Source organism: Chaetodon trifascialis, chromosome 7 (assembly GCF_039877785.1).
Source record: "Chaetodon trifascialis isolate fChaTrf1 chromosome 7, fChaTrf1.hap1, whole genome shotgun sequence".
Classification (NCBI taxonomy): domain Eukaryota; kingdom Metazoa; phylum Chordata; class Actinopteri; order Chaetodontiformes; family Chaetodontidae; genus Chaetodon; species Chaetodon trifascialis.
This window is the reverse complement of record NC_092062.1, coordinates 799,568-814,906: the sequence shown is the minus strand read 5'-3', so window position 1 is coordinate 814,906 and position 15,339 is coordinate 799,568. Positions and strand designations below refer to the sequence as shown.

The window sequence follows — 15,339 nt, the reverse complement described above, 5'->3', positions numbered from 1 at the left end:
GCGCTGTTTAACTATGGTGTTATTTTTCAGTATTTTTCAGGATAGTGAAGGATTTTAGCCGATTATCACCAGGAGCTCACAAAAAGACATGTGCTCAGTTCAGTGGCATGGCCACCAAGCAGAATGGCTATTTTACTGTAATCCCAGACAAACCTTCGATAGAAGTTAGAGAACCCCAGAAATCGCTGAAATCTGAAATTTCCAGGACTGGCCACTCCACCACTGCTCTTATTTTTCGGAGGCAGCCTTCAAACAGTCCTCCTGGATGATGAAGCCTAGGAATGACACAGTGTTAGAGTGGAATTCACACTTTTCAGCCTTGACAAACAGGCGATTTTCTAACAGGCGGGAGAGCACCTGTTGCACATTGCCTTGATGTTCCTCAAGGGAACGGGAGAAAATCAAGATGTCATCCAAGTAGACATAGACAGAACTGGTTAATGAAATCCCTCAATATCTGGCCCAGAGGTGTGTTGGAGGCAGTCTTCCATTCGTCCCCCTCCCTGATACGAACCAGTTGATATACATTGCACAATTCCAACTTAGAAAAGATGGTGGCTTCCTGCAGGGAATCAAAAGCAGAGTTTATGTGTGGTAAGGGGGTTTTTACAGTTATTTTGTTCAAACCCCTGAAATCAATACATGGTCTGAGTGTCTTGTCTTTCTTTGAGACAAAGAAAAATCCTGCAGCTAAAAGAGAGGAAGAGGGTTGAATTATTCCTGCCGCTAGTGACTCCTTGATGTACTTCTCCATCGTCTACCTCTCCAGGCGTGCTGAAATGTAGAACCAGCTGCTGGGTAGAGGTGCACCTGGGAGGAGATCGATGGAGCAGTCGTAGCATCGGTGCAGAGGAAGAGACAGCGCATGCTCCTTGCTGAACGCCTCCTTAAGGTTGTGGTAAACAGAAGGAACGGAGGAGAGATCCGGTGCATCTGGAGGGGAGGCCGTAATGGCGGAGACAGAGAGAGTGGCACTGAGAACTACATCCAACAATTTTCCCTTGGCCCCAGTCAATCTGGGGATTGTGAAGCTTTAGCCAAGGATGGACCGGAGCACCGGAGAGTGCAGGGAATGCACAATAAAAGAACGAGATTTCCTCATGGTGGTTCCCAGAGATGATCATTGTTATGGGAGTGGTGTGGTGTGTTACCTCGATCATGACTTCACCATTGAGTGTATAAGTCCTCATGGTCTTCTCCAGCTACTCCAGCTGAAAGGCCACATCCATGGCCAAGCACTTGTCCATCAGGTTCTCCTTTGCACCAGAGTCTATGAACACTAATACAGAATGCATCTCCTCCGCCGCACAGAACAAAGCCCGCACTTGAGATTTGCGTCTTTTGGGGACTTCTCAATCCTGGGAAACTGGGCTCAACAGTACCCCCAAATTGACTGCCAAGCTGGCCCCTTTGGCCGAATGGGGCAGACAGCTAAAACATGACCCACTTTGTCACAGTACACACACTCACCCGCTTGGATCCTGCGGAGGCGCTCGGTGGAAGATAAACAAGCTCTTCCTAGCTGCATGGGCTCCGCAGGTGGGCTGGAAAGTGGGAGTGGGGAGGCGGCTCTGGCACCGAAGGCTGAAGGCCTGAAGTTGTCTAGGCCGAGGAGGTCTGGTGGTGGTGCGAGGAGTCCTCTCCAGACTGCGCTACCTTGAGCGGCTGTCGAGCTGAACGTCCAAATCCACGAGGGCATTTAAGTCCAGCGATCGTCTCATGTGGCGATCTCATCCTGAAGATGCTCATTGAGTCTGTGCAGAAACACACCTCTCAGCGCCGTGTCATTCTAGCCGGCATCGGCTGAAATAAAGTTCACAACATATTCTCCCGCTGATTTGATTTCCTTGTGTTAAATGGAGCAGATGACTGGAAGCATTACCGGCGTGGTTGGAGTGGTCAAACACTATCCTTAACCTCCTCTCAAATTCGGCAAACGTGAGAGTGCTGATGTTTGTGCTAGTCTTCAGTGCCTAAGCCCAAGTCAGAGCCTTGCCTCTGAGTAATCTGAATGTGTGATGAACTTGAGCTTGGTCAGAAAAGATACAGCGCGGCCATTGTCTGAAGACAATATTGTATTAAAGCAGAAAACCCTGGCACTTATTGTGGGTCAGGGTTAATTATCTGGTTAGCTCGGGGTTAGTTATCTGCGCTTCGGAAAGCGACGTTCACGGAGGGAAGTAGCGGCTAAAACTGCTGTGTGAGTAAGCCATGTGACGTGAGAGCTTGGTGACCTAAGACGCCATTTACTGGTTGGATTCGCAGAGGGTCTGAAATAATTGTTCGTGCTGTCCTAGTAAGACACTCTGAAATGTGAGTGCTTTCTTTAATGGATGTGCTGGGTCCATAATAATCGGATTGTTGTTAGGCGGAACGCCTGGATGATGCAAAGATGCAAAGACACTCAAAAGGAGTGGAAAAGAAACAAAACAAAGCGCACTCAAAACATGAGTGGAATTAAACAAAGGGAGCTCCGACAAAAATTTTCTAATAGTATGTCTAACCATTTTCCAAAAAAGGTTCTGTATTTTACTCATCTTGATAAATATCAATATTTTGGCCATATAAAGTCATATTGTGGGTATCTATACTCATATTTAGATTATATATCTTTATATTGAGGCCATTTACGAAGTTTTAAACTGAATTCCTTGATTTAGCTGTAAATTACCCACTAAAGCAGAATTTCCTTGTTTTCAGAGTTTCATTGGCTATATGAAGAAGCAGTGATCTGCACAATTAGTTGCAATTGGCTCCATCTTTACACAAAAAAGAGACCAAGGCGCTTTCAACACAGACTTTCATTGGCTCTTGTCAGCTGTATATATGAAAAGGATCCTGACTGGTCAAGTGTAGTGTCAATCCAACAATCCAATCCAAAGTGTGTTGGTCATCTTGAGACCAACATGTTGCCTATGTGTGCATGCCTACTGGAATTGTAATGTTGAAAATGTGGAACATTAGTACATCTGCCGGCTAATTTGAAATGATAAAATGATTTTCTGTGGATTGTTACAGTGTTTGTATTAAATATGCTACTGGATTGGATCATCTGAACCTTTGTCAATGTAACTAGATCATTTTTGTTGGAGTGTTATTGATTGTTGGATAACTATAAGATTTCACTGGTGAGTCACCTAGATTTTATAATTGGTCATTTGTTGTTGGCACTGATTGTACCTGCTGTTGTGATTGCATTGACTGGTTCCGACCTTTTCAATGTTACATGGCATGAGCGCAAACTTAAAGGTCCCATATTATGAAAAAACAACTTTTTCTGGGTTTGGGGTGTTATTTTGGGTCTCTGGTGCTGCCACACACATACAAAGTGTGAAATAAGACCGTTCACACTTTTTCGAGTGAGATACGGATTTCTGAAAACACCCTTCCAAACGAGCCATTCGCAATTGTCGGTCGCTAATACGCAATACGGGAACATGTTCCCGCCCACCAGCCACCACTCCCTCCCCATCTCCCCGGTGTCTCTCCACCTACCAGATACAGTGCTACCACAGATACGCCATTTCGTTATCGAAAGCACCGTGTAAGTAGTTATCATGTCGAGGCGCCACACGCATTGTTCTGTTGTTGGCTGTAAAGACCAGCACAAATCACTCCATCGGCTCCCAGCCACAGAGGACAAAAGAGAGGCGTGGATTGAATTCATTTTTGAAGGCAACGTCCCCGCTACAGTTGGCAAAAACCTGCTGGTGTGTGCTAACCACTTCAAGGCTGACTGTTTTTCCAACCTCGGTCAGCACGAGGCAGGATTAGCCGAGAGACTTCATGTAAAGGAGGGCTCACTTCCGACTTTGCGTGGAACACCTGCAGAGGAGAGACATGTAAGTATACAAATAATTAGCTGTGTGTTTCTTTTGTAGATTAGCGCGAACTCTTGCGTGTTGTAGCGTGTTTGTTATGCCATTGAGAACGATGTAAGGCTAACCGCTAGCTTCGAGACTACGGCTTCAGCCGTCAAAGGTTAGCTCGCTGCTACCGTAGCTTCTGGTACATCAAACCACGTTTCTGGTCTTGTAAATGATTTAGTGCATGTCCGAGGTAGATGCCAGCATTTACAAATGTTTAGCTGTGTTCATTTTTCAGTTCTACACGAACTAACAAAGTAGCATTTTGCCATATAGCACAAGCTAACGCTAACTGCTAGCTTCTAGTTAGCAATCAGCACAGTCTTCATATGCAAACCCAGCGACCAGGTCGGTCAAGCGATACATACATGGACACTTCACCGGGTCTAAGCTTTGGAATTTGTGAAAATAATGCATTTGGAATTATCTTCTAAACTGGTGTATGTTAGAAAAGCCCAGGGCAAAACGAGTGTATGGTGAGACTGCTACATCCTAGCACAATTTACACTCCAAGCGTTTTTTCTCTGGATTTTATTTATGAGTGATCCTTTTTTCCGCTGCATGCAGCTGATGGCATAGCTATACACGTAAGATAAAGCTGATGTCACTTCTCTCTTTTTACATAGGCCAGTGCATCATTACAGTTACCTGCTGTTGATCAAGTGTAGCAGTGAGCTGTTGCAGCCTTTAGTGCTTGAATTCACACTGTAACAGTGCTGTCATGTTTTACTCATGATAACAGTATGGCCTGTTATCATAAAAATATACTTTTGCACTGCATTACAGCGAGAATGCTGTTAGCGGACAAACCACCACATCATCAGGGGATCCTCTTTTCAAATTGAGCTTTCCAAAGTTCATGAAGAGAGAGCACAGAGCCAAACCAGTGAAGACTGAGGCTACATTCATGTTAACTTTTTTTTTTTACTCAAAAAACAAACATTTATATTGTACATGTCACACAATAAATAAACCAAAAACTACACACTTAACCACAGAATTCAAAGTGCAAAATGTCACTATATTAACAGTTGTTGAATAATCCAATAAATGATACTAATGATTCATGTTTTCTGTGTGTCTGTGTATTGCACAGGGTATATTGATGATTTGATGGACATGCACGTGATGGGATGACTACACAAATCTTCTGGCCAAGGAAGCTCCAGCACCAGCTCGCAAAACTCATATAGACTAGATACCTGTAACAACTGAGAAAATTGAACATTATGTTAGTCAAAAGGTTCTATAATGTCAGCATCTGTATTCACATTTTTCTAATATGGATTCAGGGATTCCTTCACTTGTACTGTATTTCCATGTACAAATATTCATGACTGCGGTCAATAAATATTTATTGTATATCTATAAAATGTTTCATGTGAATAAATGTGTAATATACAGTATTTGCTAAGAAAAAACTTGGCTATATGTTCAAGAAAAGATATGACTGACTTTATTTAGTTTATTATGGCGTATGAACAATGAAGTTAGTTAAGATGAAACTCACTGCTCTGTCCCCCATAGCTGTAAAGGACCGTAGTCAACCCTATAAGTGTTGTATGCACATTTAGGCAAACAGGTTCTAAACCTGGATACTCGATCATGCCTGGAGGCCTTTCATCCAGCTGCTGTAGCTGTCTTGCAACCTGTTATGCATAACATAAGGTCAGTATCTGCAGTGGCATGTTATCTGCAATAATACACTGCGATCATACTGTAAGTGCAGGTAAAGATACTGTGACCTGTGGCACCTCCTGGCAGCATATGTTCTCCGGCTCTGACTGCATTGTTGCACAATTTCCACGTGTACTGATACAATCAAATAAAAAAAAGACAATTCATGCATGTATAAAGCTAAAGAAATAAGAAACGTTGCATACCAGCATTTTCAACCAATAACAGCACACCTTTTTTTTACATTTGAATGTGTGTGCTCTAGCTAGCTACTTTTCCTCATCCTGAGCTGAATGGTCAGTAGTGCTGCTCAGCAGTGTCGTCTGTGTACTCTGCCCCTGCATGTGTAAATGAGACGGAGCGCTGAAACTAACAGCGCAGTTAGACTGGTCAATGTCTCAGCAACCGAGTGACTACTGGAAACCCCCTTCTCTTTATGTAAACAACCAGGACCTTCGGACTCTCTGCTTTCATATGATACCAGGCTTGTGTGGTTTGTGTGACGTGGTGAAATCAGCAGACGCGCTAAAGTGGACATAAGCTATTTCCGTGTTTTCGTCACATGCCCATATGATTTATTGCTGTATGAATTATGTATCCTTCGGGTGCAAATGCTTGGTAGAGGCTTTTAGCTGAGTTTCTCCCCGTCATTCTGGTATGCTACAAGTTAGGATTGGTGCTTCCTAGCGTGAGCATTGACTGTCTGAACTGCGGGCCTCTCATGCTGCCTCGTGTACAGGCGGTGCTCATACTGAAGAGAAAAAAATAGAAAGACGTTTTTAGACTAACCTTTCAGAAGCGTCCTGCTGAATCTTCTGATGTTCTGTAGGAGCCTCCCCTCCTTCAGGATTCGATTCAGGTTCGAAAACGTACGGTTCAACTACTGACGAACTCCGTCTGTTTACTGCCGCCATGTCTGCTACTTTCACATACGTAGTGCAACATGAGCCTACGCTCTCCGCTCTCCCCGTTACCACGGTAACATGGGTGGAACAGCAGCAGCAGCTCATTTGCATTTAAAGCTACAGACACCAGAAACAGCACATTCTGAAAGGGACTGAAACAGAGGGAAATAGAGGGAGGCAAGAATCTTTTCCTGAAAGCTATTTCCAGCAAACAGCTTCAGAAACATGTTTTAGGGAAATCATAGACCTATGTAACTTATTGAAAAAGCTTCATAATATGTCACCTTTAAACATAGCATTTCTGTCAGTAGATGCACAGACAATTTAACACTCTGAATGACATTAACCATTGACCGTTTAACACTCCATGTTAGTGCTGGAGTATTCTTGCCAGTGTGGGGTTGGTGGCAGCATAGTATACTTTTTCTCCAACTGTCATGTACATAGGATTGAACATGCAAGCATACATGCATGCAAAAACATACCACAGCAACAGACCTTTTGCTGGCAGTGTCATCCTTGTCAAGATGGATGCTAGCAAGGCAGCACTGTTGAGGGTGTTTCTGTAAGGACCAGCTCCAGCTTGGACTAGCTGACTGGAGGGATTGACATCGGTTGATACCATTAACCACGGATCCTTGAGAGAGCAGTTATAACTTTAGTTACTCACATGAAGTAGTTTTAGTGCTTTGACAAATGATCTATACATACAATTAATAGCCAATATCAAAAATATCAAAGCTTTCTTTCATGGACACTTAAAATGATAAACCTAAAAAAAATATTTTCTCCCAGCCCAAATGCATGTTAATCACAGCTGTGAAAGGTTATTAAACACAAGCACTCAAACAAAACAACAAACTTAATTGGACGAGAAAATGACAAATTCTACATTGTAAACCATCACAGCTTACACACAGTTCCTGCCTCAAATTTGATGTACTCTACTTAATGTAGATGTATGCAATGAGCAATTCAATACAATGCAGAAATCATAGTGACTCTTTTGAGTATTTTCTTGTGTTCCCACATCTCAACAATGCAGGTATGATACAAGAATACAATGCTATGATTACTGATAGACAAAACTGTAAAAATAAGATTGGGTAATAAACTGGAATTATCCTTAGAGGAACTTCCATAGTCGCGGCAGTGCACTGAATTACAAATTACACAGATACAACTGTGATTAAGACAAAAGAGAACAGGAGCAAAATGATACTAACCACTGGGGCTTGTGGGAGTGTGTGACCTCAGTGTCCGGGCCTTGACAGGAGTGCTCAGCAGTGTTCGTGTGTTTTCAGGTATGCAGGTGTTTTTCACGAAATGTTTGTGCTGACTTTGATGTGTGTATTTTGCAGTTTCAATGTATTTTGAGTTCAGCAGTGACAGTGTATTTTGTGTTTTATGTGAGCGTAGCGTCCTGGTTGATGCGGAATACTTTTGGAACATGTGTGTATTTTCCTGAAGGTGTGTATGCTGTATAGTATGTGTAATTTTCCCTGTATAAACTTTTGACTGTGTTTGAATGTTCTGTAGTGTGTGGGTACATTTTTTTGTGTGTGTGTTTGAGTCCTGAGAAAAGTTAGTTGTTTGCCCTTTGTTGTTGTGTTCGTGAGGGCATAGGTGTTTTGAAATGTGCATATTTTGTGCCGTGTGTCTGTTTTTCTGTGTATGTGTGTTTTGTAGTCTGTGAGAGACTTTTTGCTGTGGTGTTTGCACACTCTGTCTTGTGCGTGTGTTTTTCTGTGTGTGTGTGTTAGACAGTGTCTGTGTCTTTCGCTGAAAATGTAAGAGTGTATTTTTTGATGTGCATTTGTGTGTGCGCGTGTATATGTGTGAGTGTTTGTGTGTGGTACGGTGTGTGTCTCTGAATTCCCTGAGGGACAGGAAAAGCACTTTACGGACCAGACGTTCTTCACACCATGGCATGCCATCACTGATGTCCTGCAGAGTCACAGACACATACACCATCAACTTTGCTCACACTACCATCTGAGAGTTTCTCCTCAAATTAGACAAATTTCATCCAACACATCATGCTTTTTCTTGGAGACTGCAATAAGCCAAAGGTAATACTGAACAACAAAAAAGAAGTGCCAGATGTATATTCAGTACTATTAACCTATTCACCTTGTTTTTATCTGAATTATAAAGCCATGTGTACAAATTTTTTTTGTTATTTTTTTTTTTTTAGAAATCTCAATGATTGTGCAACACAAACCTCATTCGCAATCCCACGGTTTGCCATAAATGGATGTAGACACACCTTTAATCACCTGCATATCAATACTTCTGCCTGCTCCACTACTCATTAGACCCATCACTAAAAAGAAAAGAAGCAGGGCAATTCCAATTGTTCCTCCTCTGGAGGTTCTCAACAACGCTAGAAATGATAGAGCAGAGGGTTCATAACACAATGTAAAGCTGTAAATCATCATTGTTTTTTGTTATTTGTCAATTATCATTATTAATCTTCAGAAAGATAGTTGATGATTTAGTGTATAGCATCAATACCAAAAATGTTTTACAATTAGCATCATAATACATGGTAAACTGAAATGAACAATAAGACATAAAATAAAATGATACCTCCATTGTAAATAAACATAATGATACATAATCACATAATTAACATTTTTTTGTTTTATAAGTTTAGAAATGCACCTTTCATGGACCTGGACACACTATCAGTAAAACTGGCTAACCTGAACAAATGATTTTTTAGTCATACTCATACTCGTCTGAAGTATGAGCGAGTTGCAGACATTCTCAAAACTCAGTCCCCTTATATCTTAAATATTATCTTAGATTACATTAAATACCACATTATGTGTAAAAAAAAAAAAAGGAGGCACTGGGGCTCCGCCCCACCAGCTGTGGAGAGGAAAGATATTTTTTGCGTTTTTTTAATCAATGTCAGTTTTACTTAATAGTGTGTGTGTGTGTGTGTGTGTGTGTGTGTGTGTGTGTGTGTGTGTGTGTGTGTGTGTGTGTCCCTACAGGCAATTTAAACCATTTAAACAACATTTCCACCAACTGACACTCCTTAAACAGTGAATTTCAACTGACAGACAGTGTATCATTCTCTCATGGGGCGCTCGGCAAAGCACCCCTAACTTTCAGCTAAATAGCAAATCCAGTTGTGGTTGCTAGGGAAAAATGAGGAATAATTGGCCTATCAACGTTCCCAAATTTAACGCCTGTGGGGCGCTGGAAACGTCGCCCCAAGTGCTATGTAAAATGCGTGAAGGTTTAGGATTGCTAGAGCTACGCGAGGAGCCAGCGATAGGTTTTTTTCATAGTGCGACTCCCAGACTCTGCCCTACAGGGGAAAAAAACATACGGCGACGAGGAAGAGAGATGATGCCGATGGCGGTAAGAACTGGAGGTCAAGAGCAGCTTCCAAATTCAGTGAAATCATTATTAATGTACCCTTTTGCGAGACGGACAACAGAGGAAAAACTTCTCGTTAAGGAGCTGGGACAATCAAGTTGTGGTGCAGCCTATGCACTTTTCTGTTTCCCCTGTATCCTCTTCAGAAGTGACAAATGTGATTTGACTTGGACAAAGACTGGACTAACTGACTTAAAGCACCTCTCCGAATGGATCAAGAAGCATGAGAAATCCAAAGTTTACATGGAATACTGTGTAAAGCTAGCTGTGTTTGGAAAGATTAGCATAGCAACGCAGCTAGATGGTGGGCACTGCATTGCTGTAAGAAGGCACAATGACACGCAATGACAAATTTTGCTGCTTCTAGGGCGCTGATGCTGTTTTCCATCCATCCATTTTCTATGCCGCTTATCCCTTTCGGGGTCACGGGGGGGCCGGAGCCTATCTCGGCTGTCAACGGGCGAGAGGCGGGGTACACCCTGAACCGGTCGCCAGCCGATTGCAGGGCACATACCATACACACACCATTCACACTCACACTCACACCTAGGGGCAATTTAGGTGTCCAATCAACCTAATGAGCATGTTTTTGGTCTGTGGGAGGAAGCCGGAGTGCCCGGAGAGAACCCACGCATGCACGGGAAGAACATGCAAACTTCACACAGAAAGGCCCGACCCGGGAATCAAACCTGCGACCATCTTGCTGTGAGGCACGCGCACTACCTGCTGCGCCACCGTGCAGCCCCTGATGCTGTTTTCTCCAAGTAAATGTTGCATTTTTTCTTGATTAGAGAGGGTATTAAAATCATCTGTTTATGTTTAATTTTTGAACTTGGTTCTCAATTCTTTGTATATGTTACATTTCAATTGGAAATGTTCTGTTTCATTCTCTCCATATAATAACTCAACCCACACTCACCTTAGACACTTCCCCCCTCCACTCACTCACTCACTCACTCACTCACTCACTCACTCACTCACTCACTCACTCACTGTTGATTTGTATAGATTCAGCTGAAATCATACCCTTGTTGTGAATTTATCCCTTGATTGTATTGTATAGTATTTGATAGCATAAAGTCTAATATAGCTGTAAATTGTTACTTTTTCTTTGAAACTGTGAAATTAAATTATTATTGTGGAACTGTCGTCATCTTCCAACTGTTCATTTGAATGCTTATTAGGCAGGGAAATCTGTTGGCACACCAGCCCCACCAAGAATTTTTTTCACCAGCCGCCACTGATGCAGAGGATAGAAATATCACTTACATATTTTTTCTTGATGATATTCCGTTTGGGTCTGTCTGTACTCATCTTGTCCAGCCAGTACTGAGGAGTGCATGAATTATGGACGCCTCTTTCTTTCGCCTTTGATGCCTTTGCTCCGCGTGGAATTTCCACTGCTTTGTCCTGAAAAAAAGAAATGAAGCAAAATAATACAAAATATTATGGAGGCTGGAGGTAAGTCAGTTTTCTCTTAAAATGTTATTAATGGCCATGGTAAAAAATAAAGACATCATCAATTTCTAAATATCCACAACAAACTATACAAATACAAGCACAGACCTATACAGTGTGTAAAGTATCCTAGTAAACAGGATAATATTCCCTAAACCTATAGGGAATATTATCCTGTATATTATGAACTACTTCATCGTAGTAGCCAGCATTTTAGTATAACCATGATGAGTGTCTAAACTTTACCTTAAATAACTCGTCACTAAGATACCTAACTACCTGGACCATATTTCAAGCAGCAGGGGCAAAAAATGTTGTCTCTCCAGTAGGGCTGAACAATTCCTCGAGTAACTTGATTACAAAAAAATTTGAAAAATCTTTAAATCCGTGCACTTCTTGTGAGGAACTTGTCCTTCAGTGCAGGACTTTCCGTCAGAAACACACAGTTTATTGTGTTTCACACAGATGACTATCACTGTGGCACAAAATACTTACGTGGTGGACAGACGCAAGGAAGTTAAGTTAGCGGCGCTGATTACAAAATGGAGAGAGAGCGAGTAAATAGTGGGGAGCCTAGAGAGGCGACAGGGCAGAAAAATGACAGAAAATGTCCAAAGTTTGGGATCATTTCAAAATGAAGAAAAATGAAAGCTCTGTAGAGGAGTTTTCATTATTCATGTGTCCGTTGCAAAACTGAGCCAGTTAACCACGATAGCACAATGTCAATCCTTCAGCACCTTAGCAGAAAACACCAAACATACGCATCTACTCGACAGAGCCGACCACACACAGGGTACGGTTATCAAGGTTAGAATATGTTAGTTAGTTAACACAAAGGCTGGCCAAGAATGTTAGTTAATTGTGGCTGTATGCAATGGCTAGTTAACAACATTAATCAACGTGATGGCTACTAGTTATGTCCTTAACTTAACTAAGTTTAGCCCAAGAAAATAACAAGAAGTAAAACGCAGCAGTCACTTTGTGAAGCCAGAGCTTCGTTCATGTTACTCTGATAGTCACACACAGACCAACCCCCCTAAAATACACAAAGCAAAGTATCAGGTGGTGTAAGTAGCAATTTGAGTCAATACAGCAAGAATATTCAGTTAAGTCTGATTCCAGTGAGTATATGGTTAGCAGGTGTAATCCTTTATATGTATAGCATTCATAAGATGTTACATAGCATTTTCCATGAAATTACACAGACACAATCAAAATCAATAAAAAGCAAAATAGTGAGTTAGAAAAAAACTGACAACCCTTCAACATAGTAAAATATATATATGAAAAATATCAGTAATTATTATTTCACCTCTTTTTAAGTTAAAAAAAAAAAAAAACAGCCTTATATGTGCTTTGTGCAGACAGCTGTGTCCTGTTCAACCAAGCAAGCCACAGACAGTTTTTGCATTTCAGAAAGTGGTTTCTTTAAAATCCGGAGTGGTATGTGGGCCTGTAGCCTACTAAGTGGGTTCAATTTTAACAGACAAAAATGCAAATTTAAGCAATAAAAATGAAGATTTTTCTAAAAAGGAAAGAAATCAGTTATGTTTTTTTTTTTCTTTTGGATACTCACAATTGCTGTTTATTAAAGCAAAATTTGATTGCTCGATTAATCAATGGAATAATCAGTATAATAATCCATTACTAAACTAACTGATTGCAGCTCTACTCTCTTGTGAGTGTAATGTCTTCCTGTGTTATGCTTCCTACAGGCACAGCTAACTGGTTCTTTATATGACATTTTAATTTCACACATTCCAGATTAAGAAACAGTATCCCAAGCATGTGAAACAGGAAAATGGCATAATGTAAAAACAAGGCAAAACACCACACAAATTGAGTGTAATGAGTGTGATTGAGTGTGGATAGCAAAAAATAGAGGGCATCAGTAAAAAGACATTAAATAGCAAACAGCAATATCAACAATATAAACAAGGAATATTGAAAAACATGAACAATTTAAACAAGGGGAAATACAGAAACTAGCAACCTAGTATGGGGAAATGTAAAATATGAAGTGGTAACAATATATAGTGTTTTCAAGTTTACACCATGGCACAGAGGAAATACCAATATTGAACTTTGGAAATTAGAGATTTGCCAGGCACTGATATTGCACATTGGATGATAGTACTCCTGACTGGAGTACTGATATTGCACATAGAAGTAATAATACACCTGATTGAAAGATTGATATATTGCACCTTAAGTAGAAATCCACCAGAGCTAAATATTTTCACAGTATAAGTGAACACAGTTGATGTGTATTACAGTGCAGTCAGTTTGAAAGTCTTGGCGAGTGCGTGGTCTACTGGGAACACTGCTGATTATAAAGTCTGACGTATGTCATATGTGACGTATGTTCATGTACCATTCACTGAATTTGCTACCATTCCAGAGGAAACTGCCCTTTAACCAATCTTGCTCAAGGGCACCAAGATAGAAGCTAAAAACGTGTGACATCAGAGCACTAATTGCGTCCTTGTTTTCATGTGTATATGATAACATAAAAAAAAACACAATCAGAAAAAAATTGATTCACTGCTAAACACCGTTGTGCAAATTTTGTTAATGTGGTAAATAACCTAAAATAGGTTGCTTAAATAACCAAAATATAAATATATGGATTTGCCCGTTTAGACCTGTCAATTCATGAACCAAATTTTTGCCTCTCAAAATCAGGTATAAGAAAGCCTACATGTCAATGAAATTGCGATATTTAGTAATCAGACCAATTCCAATTGAGTTTTGCCGTTTATGTATTCTGTAGGTTACTTAGCCCTCAAGTGAGCCTCTCATGAAGTCACAGTGTTTATGTAAAAGGCTTGCATGTTGCATTATGGTCACGATATTCTTTTTTGTGAATGTAAACTTTGATAAAAGGTGGATTATTTATCAGCCTAATCTTAAAATCGCGTTGCAAGTACATCTGTGCATAGAGTCACAACTTAATCCGACAGCAGCTCGGACAAAGTAGGTGGCCAAGCAATGGGAGGACAGACCAATCTGTACATGCTAACGGCTCCTCCAAAAATGGCCTTGTTCCGTGGCACTGGAGCGGCTGAATGCTTGATCATATTGACGTTTTTCTACTGACAATAACACCCACATGAAACGATAGTGACTCCTGCTAGCGAAAACATTTCACTCACGTACACAGCTTAAACGACAGAAAGACTATGATGGGAATGTATTAGGAATTTAATGGATTAAATAAACACAAAAAGCATTCAGGAAAACAGTATCACTTGCCCTTACTGTAAGCAACCACCGACGCATTCATGCAATCGCCACCATTTAACATGACTGGAGACTGATCAGGAATACCGACCAACAACCAGCTCTGTCAGCGCCACTCATAAACATTCGATATCTGTTAAAACAGGGTGTAACGGTAAATGTGGATGTCACCCTGGTTTCTGTGTAGAGTCCTGAACAATCGGTACATCATTGTAGACGACTGACAATTTAGATGGCAGAACGTTATAGCGGACATCGCTATTATGCACGTTAGTTATTAGCTAATATGAACAATAATCGATAAGCCACCTACAGCAGGGTTTCCGGCCTAGGCCTACATCATGAGCACACCGAGGACGCGAGGGAACGGCAGACGGACCCACTCACTTTTTACCGTACCCTGAAGTAACGATTCACGCAAGATATCCCACCGGCCTCTGCGTGGCCTTACTTACCTGTGACTGGGCAGTTTGACTTGTTGTGCCACTTGCAGTCGGTACCTGTGTGGCTGTCAAGCTCGGGCTATGGCAAGCTCAAACTGCCAAAAATACCTTGCCAAAACAGTATGCAATAAAACGCTATTTACGCCGTTTAGTCGTCAAAACCGCAGAGAGCGATAAATCGCCACTTTCTTACCTCCTAAAAGGCTCCAATGATGTAAAACAAAACATTACATTAATACCATTAATACTTTTCAAGGCGCTTTTTTGTCTCTTCTGTTTTACATTGCCAGAACACACAAATGCAAATGGCACTTGACTGCAGATTTTACTTTTACAACCTATTTATTAAAT

General features: G+C 41.2%; 1 long non-coding RNA gene across 1 annotated transcript; it reads right to left on the bottom strand.

Moving 5' to 3' along the window:
- Positions 1 to 231: 231 nt before the first annotated feature.
- Positions 232 to 15,085, bottom strand: LOC139333615 (uncharacterized). The gene is made up of 4 exons (XR_011602342.1): positions 15,001 to 15,085; positions 11,114 to 11,254; positions 6,947 to 8,395; positions 232 to 275 (listed from the first exon to the last, which is right to left on the bottom strand). It is a non-coding gene; the product is annotated as an uncharacterized lncRNA (long non-coding RNA).
- Between the last annotated feature and the right edge of the window lie 254 nt (positions 15,086 to 15,339).